The sequence below is a fragment of the Hyperolius riggenbachi genome, chromosome 6 (genome assembly GCF_040937935.1).
Source record: "Hyperolius riggenbachi isolate aHypRig1 chromosome 6, aHypRig1.pri, whole genome shotgun sequence".
Classification (NCBI taxonomy): Eukaryota; Metazoa; Chordata; class Amphibia; order Anura; family Hyperoliidae; genus Hyperolius; species Hyperolius riggenbachi.
Window position 1 is genome coordinate 375,193,390 of NC_090651.1, and position 14,526 is coordinate 375,207,915.

Here is a 14,526-nt window from a genome sequence, read left to right on the forward strand (position 1 = left end):
CCGACATCGAGGCCTTGATCGACCGGATCCGAGTTGAGGCGGCATCCAGGGGGCCGGATTGGGTCAACATCCAGTTGGCCGCTATGGCTGCGGGTCCCAGCGGGCAGCAGCAGGAGCCGGCGCGGAGGACATCCAGACCGCCTGACAGGCTTAGCCCGGATCCGACCTCGAGGTCGCAGAGGAGGAGTGGGAGCCCCGTTCGTGACCCTCCGGCGCCCCCTGCCAAGAGGCAATCGGCGGCAGGTGGGTCAGCCGGGAGGAATTCCGCATCCAGGAGCGGATCGTCAGGCGGAGCCAAAAAAGGACGGAGCAAGACGGGGGCGGCGGCCGCTACGCAGCAGGCCCCACGCGCCGCCAGGAAGCAGAAGGGAAGCGGCAGCTCAGGTCACGCGGGCACCGCCTCCTCTCCGAGCACGGCGGTGGCCCAGACGAGCATGCCATCCAGCGGCAGCAGCAGAGGGGGCGGAAGTGTTCCAGCAGCCGGCACCAGGAGCGGGGAGGATCAGAGAGCAGCGCAGAGTGGAGGCCAGACTGCGCAGGGGGCTCAGCATCAGAGCGGGACGGTCGCAGGACGCAGCGACTTGGAGGCAGGTGTGAGCGCGACAGGATCCGGATCAGCGGTCGGGCAGGTTGTCACCCCTGCGCCACCAGGTGAGGCCACCATTAATCAGCATTCTGCCAATATGTTATGTAATGTGTGGTTTGGGGTGCAAGGGGGGCAGGCACCAGTAGGTGGGGGCTGGGCAGGGAGCGCTCAGGCGACTATACTCCCAGCGTTAGAGTCATTTATGGCTGGCATGAAAAGCTTGCTGGCCGGCCCTTCAGCAGCTAGCGGTTCGCTGGCGGGGACTTGGGCTGGTCAGTCCTTGGCGCAGGCGCCCTTCTGGGGGGCTCCCCAGATGGGATGGCAGCAAGCAAGGGTCGCGGGGGATGGCGTTGGAGCAGCTGCTCAGCAAGGGGGTGTGACTGCCTCAGTAGGGGCTGCCGCAACAAGTACGGGCGTTCAACAGGTGCAAGCACAGGTGGTGTTGCCGGTAAGTGATTCGGGCAGCACGGAAGTAGCGGTACAGACGAATGAATCTGCTGGGGAGGGTGCGAAATCGGGAGAGGCTGAAGTCATCAGATTAGTGGACGCGGCGAAGTCAGAAATGTACGTTTGCCTTAGCGGGCCGCTGGGGGTCCACCTCAAGGCTGAAGTTCGTGAGCGCATTTGGAAGGGTGAGTTTGTGGAGATATTCTCTCTGCTTCACTTGGCAAAGTTCAACTTGGATAAAGTGAAATCGACTGAATCCAAAAAAGAGGAGGAGGAGCGGCGTAGGTATAGGTTGATTCCACGCACGTTCCAGAATTGGTTGCAAGCTTTCGAAATTCTTGCATGCGTGATTGGGGAAAAGAACCCGGAGTGCTGTTCAGCTCTCTTCTGCTACCAGAACGCAATTGGGGAGGCATATAGGAGGTATGAGGGGGATGCTTGGTTAAAATATGATGAGGCATTCCGGCAGAGAAAAGCGGTTCGGCCTTCAGTGTGCTGGAACCACAAGGATATAGAGTTGTGGATGAGTTTAATGATTCCATCAACCGGGCAGCAGTCCTTTCGAGGGCAGGACAATGCAGGTCCCACGGGAAAATCAGGCAGTAGGACCAAGGGCATATGCTGGCAATTTAACGATGGCTCCTGTCGATTTGGTTCCTCGTGTCGTTTTAAGCACGAGTGTTCCGGATGTGGCGGATCGCACCCCGCGGCCAGATGTTATAAGCAAAAGAGAGGTAGGGCATCGGATTCTGGAGGCAAGAGGGAGGACGCCGGTGAGGGTGCAAAGGATGGAGCCGTTTCTACGTAAGTACCCGCGGGCGGAAGATGCGGTATTCTTGCGGTTGGGGTTTACAGAATGTTTTATCATACCCAGCCAATGCGCATCTCAGGGTGAGGGGTGCCACAGGAACCTAAGATCGGCTAACGACTTGCCTGATGTGGTGGCTTCGAAATTGGAGAAAGAGATTGCAGCGGGGCGTGTGGCAGGGCCATTTGATGTTTGCCCACTGCCTGGCTTAATAGTGTCACCATTGGGTGTGGTCCCAAAGAAAGAGCGGGGCGCGTTCCGCCTCATACATCACTTGTCGTATCCAAAAGGGTCCTCTGTCAATGATGGCCTGGCAGAACAGGACACATCGGTTGTGTATACTTCATTTGATGTAGCTCTCCGGTGGGTGAAGAGGTTGGGTCAGGGTTCCCTGTTAGCAAAAACAGACATTGAGTCTGCGTTTAGGCTGCTGCCAGTTCATCCGTCTAGTTTTAGGTTGTTAGGGATTGTTTGGGAGAAGAAATATTTCATAGATCTTTGCCTCCCTATGGGCTGTGCTATCTCTTGTTCATTTTTTGAGAAGTTCAGTTGTTTTGTTGAATGGGTCGTCCGTGAAGTCTCAGGGGTGCGTTCTGTTATACATTACCTGGATGACTTTTTGTTTATGGGGGCGGCGGACTCGGCAGATTGTGCTTCCGCGTTAGCCATCATGTCCCAGGTTTGTAAGGATTTTGGTATTCCTTTGGCATCAGCCAAAACAGAGGGCCCGACAACGTCGTTGAAATTCTTGGGAGTACAGATTGACACTGCTGCAATGGAATGCAGCCTCCCAATCGACAAGGTCAGGGACCTCCAGCTCACTATCCAGGTGATAGCGGGGAGGCGTAAGATCACTTTAAGGGACTTGCAATCCTTGCTGGGCAAATTGAATTTTGCCTGCAGGATTATGCCGATGGGCCGTATCTTCTGCAGGCGCCTGTCGAGCGCGACTGCCGGGGCTTCGTCACCTCACCACAGGATTCGGTTGACAGCAGACATGAAGGAGGATCTGAAGGTTTGGTTAACCTTCTTACAGGATTTTAATGGGCGTTCCCTCTGGATGGAAGAGGAGGTGAGTAACTTCAGCATCGAGCTGTTTACGGATGCATCTGGGTCTCACGGTTTTGGAATTTTTATGGCAGGTGAGTAGTGCGCTTCCACATGGGATGAGTCCTGGGTGGAGGCGGGTTTCACATCAAACCTAGTGTTATTGGAATTGTTTCCAATAGCTGTTGCATTGAAGTTGTGGGGGCCGCGTCTGGCGAACAAACGTATTCGCTTTAACTGCGACAATCTGGGCGTGGTATTGGCAGTAAATAAGTTCTCTGCCTCCTCGCCGCCAGTGATACGGGTTATGAGGCAGTTGGTTCTGTTGTGTTTGCGGTTCAATATTTGCATTTTTGCTGTACATTTGCCGGGGGTCGACAACATCATTGCTGATGCCCTCTCTCGCTTCCAGTGGGACAAGTTCCGGGCAGCAGCGCCTACGGCGGAAGAGAGTGGGGTTCCTTGTCCAGAGAGGATGTGGTCGATTCCTTTCGGGTGATTTCCCAGCTGATTAACAGATCACTATCGGAGTCGTCATGGGCAGCGTACGCGCCGGTGTGGAAGGCGTGGGACGCTTTGGCGGCTCAGGTAGGTGACTGCTCCTCTGATGATGATCGATCGTGCCTGCTCCTGTATTTCGTGGGAAAAAATTTCGCGGAGGGCACGTCAGCTGCGGCCATGTCAAAAAAGTTGGCGGCATTGGCCTTCTTGTTCAAGCTTAGGGGTCAGAGGGATGTGTCGAAGGATTTCAGGGTAGTGCAGGCGATGAAAGGTTTTAGGGTGGGGTCAGTGAGAAGGGATACTAGACGCCCGGTTACATTCGAGGTGTTAAATAAGGTAGTGCTTGCCTTGCAGGGAGTATGCTCTAGTAATAGCGAAGTGGTTCTTTTCAGTACTGCGTTCGTTTTGGCATTTTTTGGGGCGTTCAGGGTGGGGGAGCTGGTCAGCAGGTCCAAGTCGGCAGTGGGAGGCATCCTCGCCGGTGACGTCTCGGTCCAGGAGGGAGCCGTGTCGATCATGCTGCGAAAATCAAAAACGGATCGCCAGGGAAAAGGAAAGTTGATCACTTTGTTCAAAATCGGGGGGTCGCTTTGCCCACGCGAGAACGTGTTACGCTTCTTGCCACTCAGGCCGCTATTGGCGCCGGTCTTTTTAGTACATTCGGACGGGTCACCTTTGACCCGTTTTCAGTTCACGGCCATATTTCGCAAGTGCCTTCAACGTGCGGGCCTTCCGGCGGGCGAGTTCGCCTCCCACTCGTTTCGAATAGGTGCAGCAACAGAGGCGGCGAGATGGGGGCTTAGTGAGGATGTTGTGAAGAGAATAGGCAGATGGGATTCTATGAGATATAGGTCATATGTTAGACCTCATTTGATTTGAGCATCAGTTTTTTCCAGGAGACGATATTAGTTTTGTTTTGTTTCTTTTTCTTTTATGTCTTGCAGGGAATCCAATATTAGTGTGGATATTCGGACATTCATATGTCGCTAGGGGTGCAAGAAGAGCTGCAGTTCGCCCGGAGGGGCGGCAACTTGGTTTCCCTCGGCAAGAGGTCCGTATACGCTGGTTGGGATTCCCGGGCATGCTCTGGGCCCGGGTTTTGCCCGAGATCCGCAGACATGCAGAGTGGGATAGGGCCCCGGACGTGCTGGTCTTGCATGTCGGGGGCAACGATATTGCAGCAAAATCAACTAGGACCATAATTCGGGATATTAAGTTTGATTTCTTAAGACTTAAGAGAGAGTTCCCGGCCACAGTTGTTGTATGGTCGGACGTGGTAGCCAGGTCCACATGGAGATTAGCGAGGTCAGTGAGCAGAGTTAATAAAGCAAGGGTCAAGCTGAACAAAGAGGTAGCGAGGTTTGTGGTTCACAATGGGGGGGTGGCGATCAGGCATGTGGAGCTTGAAAGCGATCTTCAGTTACTCCTGAGTGGTGATGGCGTTCACCTGAACGACATTGGCTCTGATTTATGGGCTTTAGGTATAGAAGAGGGCATTCAGAGAGCTTTGAGGGTGTGGGCCTCTCTGGCATGAGGGGTCACGCCGGTTCGTGGTGGAGGGGTAGGGGCTCCGAAGGTTGGTGAATTTTGTGGGGTATTTGCCTCAGGTGCAAATCACCCGTTTATCGTATCAGCAAGTGAGAGTTACTCGGTGGGCATGCAGCTGTCCCTGTGCCGGTGACTGCGGCTAGGGGCCGGTTTCAGGCTGCTTGTCAGTTATCCTCGATGTCAACTTAAGGAGAATCTCGGACCCCCTTACCTCAGCTCTCTGGATCTACGTTTAAGTTCTTAAGTAATGTTTGGTAAATAAACGGGCTGCTTTGGCCTATTAAATCCAATTATGGTGTCCAGTGTGTTATTTGGGTCATTTGGGGTTTTAAATATCTGGGAAGGCTAGGCTGTTGCTACTATCATGCTCCCAGCTGTGGGAGAGTGACAGAGGAGGTGTGCTGCCACCGGATGGCAGCTGGCTTAGGAAGGGGGACAGTGTGAGGATCTATGTGGTGATGATGATATGTACGGTAATATGCAGAACATATCAGCCATATTGTATCTTGTGGAAGCCATATTTTTCATTTTTCTAAAGCAAAAGAAGAGCAAATGGTTGTCACTACAGCGGTATGACATGCGCAGCTCAGCTTGAAAGACATGCAGACTGCACAGGAGGATTGGAATAAACAAACTCCTTCTCTAGAACCTCTTCAGCGTGCTCAAGCCAAAGCATCAATTGCAAACAAACAGAAGAAAGCAGGAAAGCTGGCACTGCTGCAAGTGTTCAATTAATTGTAGCTTGGATAAAGTGCAAATGAGCAACATCTTGCAAAAATGGTCATAGATAAAACACATACCCTTGTGAGAGGAGACGTGGATGGTGGTGGGTGCTGGGCACAGGATGCCTGATGGCCGTTTCACGCTAGATAGCGCTTCTACGGAAGGCAGCCTCCGTAGAAGCGCTATCTAGCGTGAAACGGCCGTCAGGCATCCTGTGCCCAGCACCCACCACCATCCACGCCTCCTCTCACAAGGGTATGTGTTTTATCTATGACCATTTTTGCAAGATGTTGCTCATTTGCACTTTATCCAAGCTACAATTAATTGAACACTTGCAGCAGTGCCAGCTTTCCTGCTTTCTTCTGTTTGTTTTTCATTTTTCTGACTGTATCATGTGTATGTCTGCTAAAGCCAGTCTGGCTTTTGGGGGGAGCTGTGATTGTCTGTATGACAGTATGAAGTACTTTGAGTTTGTATTCAGTTCCTCTGGAAGTTGGAAGCTGCTAATTGGATCTTCTGTAGGCCAGTATATAGTACATTTGCATCTGAAGTGTGAACTTTTGTGAATAGTAGGAGCAGGAACTGCTAAATTGGTTTGCCAGCCTCTAATTAGGAGATGGCTAATTAGGCCAATAGCAGTCATGTCCCTACCTTTGATCTGCTGTGAAATACTGTCTCAGATGTGTACTATTGTCACCTGGACTGGCTGCAGATCACACCAGCCTGAGCCAGGAATTTACATATGACAGCCTGCTGGAATGTTGAAGAAGCCAGGAAGCCTTACTCAAAAAGTATTATTTGATATGTGTGCTAGACTACAATTTTACCTGTGGAAATTAGATCTATGGGGAGATGGGAAATCTTTGCAAACTTGAAAGGCTAACAGGAAACTCAGCAAGGATGTGCTGTCACACCTGAAGAAATTGGATTATTCCTGGATCTGGACATTTGAGTGGCCTCGAGACAGAAATCTGGCTATAAAACCTCAGCTAGGAAGGTTTAGAGTCGTAGTTCTTTGGAGATAGCAAGACGCTAGGACTATCCTGGTCTGACCAGAACAACGATCAAGCAACGCTGGTAACGTTATTCCCATTTTATTTTAAGCAAACTGTGTCGTGTGTATCTTTACCCTGTTGTCATCCTCCGTACACCGCATGTGCGGCCCCATTCCGCACACATCCTCCAACGTGCACACGTGAATGGGAGCATTCTGCGCTCACAAAGCAAGCAATAATTGCTACTGCGCATGCACAGAAAGACAAGGCCTGGAGGTGAAGTGCAACGAAATCAGGAGGGCCTACACATGATAGTGTAGCCTGCCTGGTAGGAAGGGGTTAATAGGTAGGAGTAGGAAGAGGTTGGGCTAGTGGGGGAGGTTCCCGGGGTTTGGGATTAAGGAAGGCGGGGGGCGGAGACACTTCAGTTGGACGGTTGGTGTGAAGCTGGAGATAGGCTACGTACCAGCATGTCCGACATCGAGGCCTTGATCGACCGGATCCGAGTTGAGGCGGCATCCAGGGGGCCGGATTGGGTCAACATCCAGTTGGCCGCTATGGCTGCGGGTCCCAGCGGGCAGCAGCAGGAGCCGGCGCGGAGGACATCCAGACCGCCTGACAGGCTTAGCCCGGATCCGACCTCGAGGTCGCAGAGGAGGAGTGGGAGCCCCGTTCGTGACCCTCCGGCGCCCCCTGCCAAGAGGCAATCGGCGGCAGGTGGGTCAGCCGGGAGGAATTCCGCATCCAGGAGCGGATCGTCAGGCGGAGCCAAAAAAGGACGGAGCAAGACGGGGGCGGCGGCCGCTACGCAGCAGGCCCCACGCGCCGCCAGGAAGCAGAAGGGAAGCGGCAGCTCAGGTCACGCGGGCACCGCCTCCTCTCCGAGCACGGCGGTGGCCCAGACGAGCATGCCATCCAGCGGCAGCAGCAGAGGGGGCGGAAGTGTTCCAGCAGCCGGCACCAGGAGCGGGGAGGATCAGAGAGCAGCGCAGAGTGGAGGCCAGACTGCGCAGGGGGCTCAGCATCAGAGCGGGACGGTCGCAGGACGCAGCGACTTGGAGGCAGGTGTGAGCGCGACAGGATCCGGATCAGCGGTCGGGCAGGTTGTCACCCCTGCGCCACCAGGTGAGGCCACCATTAATCAGCATTCTGCCAATATGTTATGTAATGTGTGGTTTGGGGTGCAAGGGGGGCAGGCACCAGTAGGTGGGGGCTGGGCAGGGAGCGCTCAGGCGACTATACTCCCAGCGTTAGAGTCATTTATGGCTGGCATGAAAAGCTTGCTGGCCGGCCCTTCAGCAGCTAGCGGTTCGCTGGCGGGGACTTGGGCTGGTCAGTCCTTGGCGCAGGCGCCCTTCTGGGGGGCTCCCCAGATGGGATGGCAGCAAGCAAGGGTCGCGGGGGATGGCGTTGGAGCAGCTGCTCAGCAAGGGGGTGTGACTGCCTCAGTAGGGGCTGCCGCAACAAGTACGGGCGTTCAACAGGTGCAAGCACAGGTGGTGTTGCCGGTAAGTGATTCGGGCAGCACGGAAGTAGCGGTACAGACGAATGAATCTGCTGGGGAGGGTGCGAAATCGGGAGAGGCTGAAGTCATCAGATTAGTGGACGCGGCGAAGTCAGAAATGTACGTTTGCCTTAGCGGGCCGCTGGGGGTCCACCTCAAGGCTGAAGTTCGTGAGCGCATTTGGAAGGGTGAGTTTGTGGAGATATTCTCTCTGCTTCACTTGGCAAAGTTCAACTTGGATAAAGTGAAATCGACTGAATCCAAAAAAGAGGAGGAGGAGCGGCGTAGGTATAGGTTGATTCCACGCACGTTCCAGAATTGGTTGCAAGCTTTCGAAATTCTTGCATGCGTGATTGGGGAAAAGAACCCGGAGTGCTGTTCAGCTCTCTTCTGCTACCAGAACGCAATTGGGGAGGCATATAGGAGGTATGGGGGGGATGCTTGGTTAAAATATGATGAGGCATTCCGGCAGAGAAAAGCGGTTCGGCCTTCAGTGTGCTGGAACCACAAGGATACAGAGTTGTGGATGAGTTTAATGATTCCATCAACCGGGCAGCAGTCCTTTCGAGGGCAGGACAATGCAGGTCCCACGGGAAAATCAGGCAGTAGGACCAAGGGCATATGCTGGCAATTTAACGATGGCTCCTGTCGATTTGGTTCCTCGTGTCGTTTTAAGCACGAGTGTTCCGGATGTGGCGGATCGCACCCCGCGGCCAGATGTTATAAGCAAAAGAGAGGTAGGGCATCGGATTCTGGAGGCAAGAGGGAGGACGCCGGTGAGGGTGCAAAGGATGGAGCCGTTTCTACGTAAGTACCCGCGGGCGGAAGATGCGGCATTCTTGCGGTTGGGGTTTACAGAATGTTTTATCATACCCAGCCAATGCGCATCTCAGGGTGAGGGGTGCCACAGGAACCTAAGATCGGCTAACGACTTGCCTGATGTGGTGGCTTCGAAATTGGAGAAAGAGATTGCAGCGGGGCGTGTGGCAGGGCCATTTGATGTTTGCCCACTGCCTGGCTTAATAGTGTCACCATTGGGTGTGGTCCCAAAGAAAGAGCGGGGCGCGTTCCGCCTCATACATCACTTGTCGTATCCAAAAGGGTCCTCTGTCAATGATGGCCTGGCAGAACAGGACACATCGGTTGTGTATACTTCATTTGATGTAGCTCTCCGGTGGGTGAAGAGGTTGGGTCAGGGTTCCCTGTTAGCAAAAACAGACATTGAGTCTGCGTTTAGGCTGCTGCCAGTTCATCCGTCTAGTTTTAGGTTGTTAGGGATTGTTTGGGAGAAGAAATATTTCATAGATCTTTGCCTCCCTATGGGCTGTGCTATCTCTTGTTCATTTTTTGAGAAGTTCAGTTGTTTTGTTGAATGGATCGTCCGTGAAGTCTCAGGGGTGCGTTCTGTTATACATTACCTGGATGACTTTTTGTTTATGGGGGCGGCGGACTCGGCAGATTGTGCTTCCGCGTTAGCCATCATGTCCCAGGTTTGTAAGGATTTTGGTATTCCTTTGGCATCAGCCAAAACAGAGGGCCCGACAACGTCGTTGAAATTCTTGGGAGTACAGATTGACACTGCTGCAATGGAATGCAGCCTCCCAATCGACAAGGTCAGGGACCTCCAGCTCACTATCCAGGTGATAGCGGGGAGGCGTAAGATCACTTTAAGGGACTTGCAATCCTTGCTGGGCAAATTGAATTTTGCCTGCAGGATTATGCCGATGGGCCGTATCTTCTGCAGGCGCCTGTCGAGCGCGACTGCCGGGGCTTCGTCACCTCACCACAGGATTCGGTTGACAGCAGACATGAAGGAGGATCTGAAGGTTTGGTTAACCTTCTTACAGGATTTTAATGGGCGTTCCCTCTGGATGGAAGAGGAGGTGAGTAACTTCAGCATCGAGCTGTTTACGGATGCATCTGGGTCTCACGGTTTTGGAATTTTTATGGCAGGTGAGTAGTGCGCTTCCACATGGGATGAGTCCTGGGTGGAGGCGGGTTTCACATCAAACCTAGTGTTATTGGAATTGTTTCCAATAGCTGTTGCATTGAAGTTGTGGGGGCCGCGTCTGGCGAACAAACGTATTCGCTTTAACTGCGACAATTTGGGCGTGGTATTGGCAGTAAATAAGTTCTCTGCCTCCTCGCCGCCAGTGATACGGGTTATGAGGCAGTTGGTTCTGTTGTGTTTGCGGTTCAATATTTGCATTTTTGCTGTACATTTGCCGGGGGTCGACAACATCATTGCTGATGCCCTCTCTCGCTTCCAGTGGGACAAGTTCCGGGCAGCAGCGCCTACGGCGGAAGAGAGTGGGGTTCCTTGTCCAGAGAGGATGTGGTTGATTCCTTTCGGGTGATTTCCCAGCTGATTAACAGATCACTATCGGAGTCGTCATGGGCAGCGTACGCGCCGGTGTGGAAGGCGTGGGACGCTTTGGCGGCTCAGGTAGGTGACTGCTCCTCTGATGATGATCGATCGTGCCTGCTCCTGTATTTCGTGGGAAAAAATTTCGCGGAGGGCACGTCAGCTGCGGCCATGTCAAAAAAGTTGGCGGCATTGGCCTTCTTGTTCAAGCTTAGGGGTCAGAGGGATGTGTCGAAGGATTTCAGGGTAGTGCAGGCGATGAAAGGTTTTAGGGTGGGGTCAGTGAGAAGGGATACTAGACGCCCGGTTACATTCGAGGTGTTAAATAAGGTAGTGCTTGCCTTGCAGGGAGTATGCTCTAGTAATAGCGAAGTGGTTCTTTTCAGTACTGCGTTCGTTTTGGCATTTTTTGGGGCGTTCAGGGTGGGGGAGCTGGTCAGCAGGTCCAAGTCGGCAGTGGGAGGCATCCTCGCCGGTGACGTCTCGGTCCAGGAGGGAGCCGTGTCGATCATGCTGCGAAAATCAAAAACGGATCGCCAGGGAAAAGGAAAGTTGATCACTTTGTTCAAAATCGGGGGGTCGCTTTGCCCACGCGAGAACGTGTTACGCTTCTTGCCACTCAGGCCGCTATTGGCGCCGGTCTTTTTAGTACATTCGGACGGGTCACCTTTGACCCGTTTTCAGTTCACGGCCATATTTCGCAAGTGCCTTCAACGTGCGGGCCTTCCGGCGGGCGAGTTCGCCTCCCACTCGTTTCGAATAGGTGCAGCAACAGAGGCGGCGAGATGGGGGCTTAGTGAGGATGTTGTGAAGAGAATAGGCAGATGGGATTCTATGAGATATAGGTCATATGTTAGACCTCATTTGATTTGAGCATCAGTTTTTTCCAGGAGACGATATTAGTTTTGTTTTGTTTCTTTTTCTTTTATGTCTTGCAGGGAATCCAATATTAGTGTGGATATTCGGACATTCATATGTCGCTAGGGGTGCAAGAAGAGCTGCAGTTCGCCCGGAGGGGCGGCAACTTGGTTTCCCTCGGCAAGAGGTCCGTATACGCTGGTTGGGATTCCCGGGCATGCTCTGGGCCCGGGTTTTGCCCGAGATCCGCAGACATGCAGAGTGGGATAGGGCCCCGGACGTGCTGGTCTTGCATGTCGGGGGCAACGATATTGCAGCAAAATCAACTAGGACCATAATTCGGGATATTAAGTTTGATTTCTTAAGACTTAAGAGAGAGTTCCCGGCCACAGTTGTTGTATGGTCGGACGTGGTAGCCAGGTCCACATGGAGATTAGCGAGGTCAGTGAGCAGAGTTAATAAAGCAAGGGTCAAGCTGAACAAAGAGGTAGCGAGGTTTGTGGTTCACAATGGGGGGGTGGCGATCAGGCATGTGGAGCTTGAAAGCGATCTTCAGTTACTCCTGAGTGGTGATGGCGTTCACCTGAACGACATTGGCTCTGATTTATGGGCTTTAGGTATAGAAGAGGGCATTCAGAGAGCTTTGAGGGTGTGGGCCTCTCTGGCATGAGGGGTCACGCCGGTTCGTGGTGGAGGGGTAGGGGCTCCGAAGGTTGGTGAATTTTGTGGGGTATTTGCCTCAGGTGCAAATCACCCGTTTATCGTATCAGCAAGTGAGAGTTACTCGGTGGGCATGCAGCTGTCCCTGTGCCGGTGACTGCGGCTAGGGGCCGGTTTCAGGCTGCTTGTCAGTTATCCTCGATGTCAACTTAAGGAGAATCTCGGACCCCCTTACCTCAGCTCTCTGGATCTACGTTTAAGTTCTTAAGTAATGTTTGGTAAATAAACGGGCTGCTTTGGCCTATTAAATCCAATTATGGTGTCCAGTGTGTTATTTGGGTCATTTGGGGTTTTAAATATCTGGGAAGGCTAGGCTGTTGCTACTATCATGCTCCCAGCTGTGGGAGAGTGACAGAGGAGGTGTGCTGCCACCGGATGGCAGCTGGCTTAGGAAGGGGGACAGTGTGAGGATCTATGTGGTGATGATGATATGTACGGTAATATGCAGAACATATCAGCCATATTGTATCTTGTGGAAGCCATATTTTTCATTTTTCTAAAGCAAAAGAAGAGCAAATGGTTGTCACTACAGCGGTATGACATGCGCAGCTCAGCTTGAAAGACATGCAGACTGCACAGGAGGATTGGAATAAACAAACTCCTTCTCTAGAACCTCTTCAGCGTGCTCAAGCCAAAGCATCAATTGCAAACAAACAGAAGAAAGCAGGAAAGCTGGCACTGCTGCAAGTGTTCAATTAATTGTAGCTTGGATAAAGTGCAAATGAGCAACATCTTGCAAAAATGGTCATAGATAAAACACATACCCTTGTGAGAGGAGACGTGGATGGTGGTGGGTGCTGGGCACAGGATGCCTGATGGCCGTTTCACGCTAGATAGCGCTTCTACGGAAGGCAGCCTCCGTAGAAGCGCTATCTAGCGTGAAACGGCCGTCAGGCATCCTGTGCCCAGCACCCACCACCATCCACGCCTCCTCTCACAAGGGTATGTGTTTTATCTATGACCATTTTTGCAAGATGTTGCTCATTTGCACTTTATCCAAGCTACAATTAATTGAACACTTGCAGCAGTGCCAGCTTTCCTGCTTTCTTCTGTTTGTTTTTCATTTTTCTGACTGTATCATGTGTATGTCTGCTAAAGCCAGTCTGGCTTTTGGGGGGAGCTGTGATTGTCTGTATGACAGTATGAAGTACTTTGAGTTTGTATTCAGTTCCTCTGGAAGTTGGAAGCTGCTAATTGGATCTTCTGTAGGCCAGTATATAGTACATTTGCATCTGAAGTGTGAACTTTTGTGAATAGTAGGAGCAGGAACTGCTAAATTGGTTTGCCAGCCTCTAATTAGGAGATGGCTAATTAGGCCAATAGCAGTCATGTCCCTACCTTTGATCTGCTGTGAAATACTGTCTCAGATGTGTACTATTGTCACCTGGACTGGCTGCAGATCACACCAGCCTGAGCCAGGAATTTACATATGACAGCCTGCTGGAATGTTGAAGAAGCCAGGAAGCCTTACTCAAAAAGTATTTTTTGATATGTGTGCTAGACTACAATTTTACCTGTGGAAATTAGATCTATGGGGAGATGGGAAATCTTTGCAAACTTGAAAGGCTAACAGGAAACTCAGCAAGGATGTGCTGTCACACCTGAAGAAATTGGATTATTCCTGGATCTGGACATTTGAGTGGCCTCAAGGCAGAAATCTGGCTATAAAACCTCAGCTAGGAAGGTTTAGAGTCGTAGTTCTTTGGAGATAGCAAGACGCTAGGACTATCCTGGTCTGACCAGAACAACGATCAAGCAACGCTGGTAACGTTATTCCCATTTTATTTTAAGCAAACTGTGTCGTGTGTATCTTTGTAACTTTTATTGTTGTAATTTTTACTTTGTTTTTGTAAATCTTTTGTATATATTATTTTCTGCAGTGTTCCACTTTTTTTCTGGAATATTAAATCTTTATTTAATAAGTTTGACTTCTGATGTACTAAACTAGCTCATAGCCTAGAAAGAGACTGCAGTGTAATTGGCATTAGAAGTTCAGTGCCTGATTGTGCCTTGCTACTGTACGATTGTATTGTATGCGTGGCGTTCCCGTGTTTGGCCTAAGCGCAAAGCTGACCCAAATACGAAAATGCGGACTGTGTGCAGATCACTCGACTGCAGAGTGGGAATTGTTGAAGTGTCTAGCAGCAACTAGTGGTGGCAGTGAAAAGTGCTTTGAGTGGCGACAGCCTTGTTGTAGCATGAATAAGGCTACTCCCCGCTTGATCTGGTAAAACCCGCAGTCGGGAACCGTATCTGCAGGCGTGCCGTGGGGCCGGTTCCTGACAGACAGCAGAGGGACGAAGCAGCACACAATCACGACAAGGGAACAGGTGGATTTCAGGGGGCTGTAAGAAGCCCTGGGTAAGTAACTACATTTTTTTTTTCAATTAATGGTTTGTATACTGATAGGGCTGGGCACAAGCG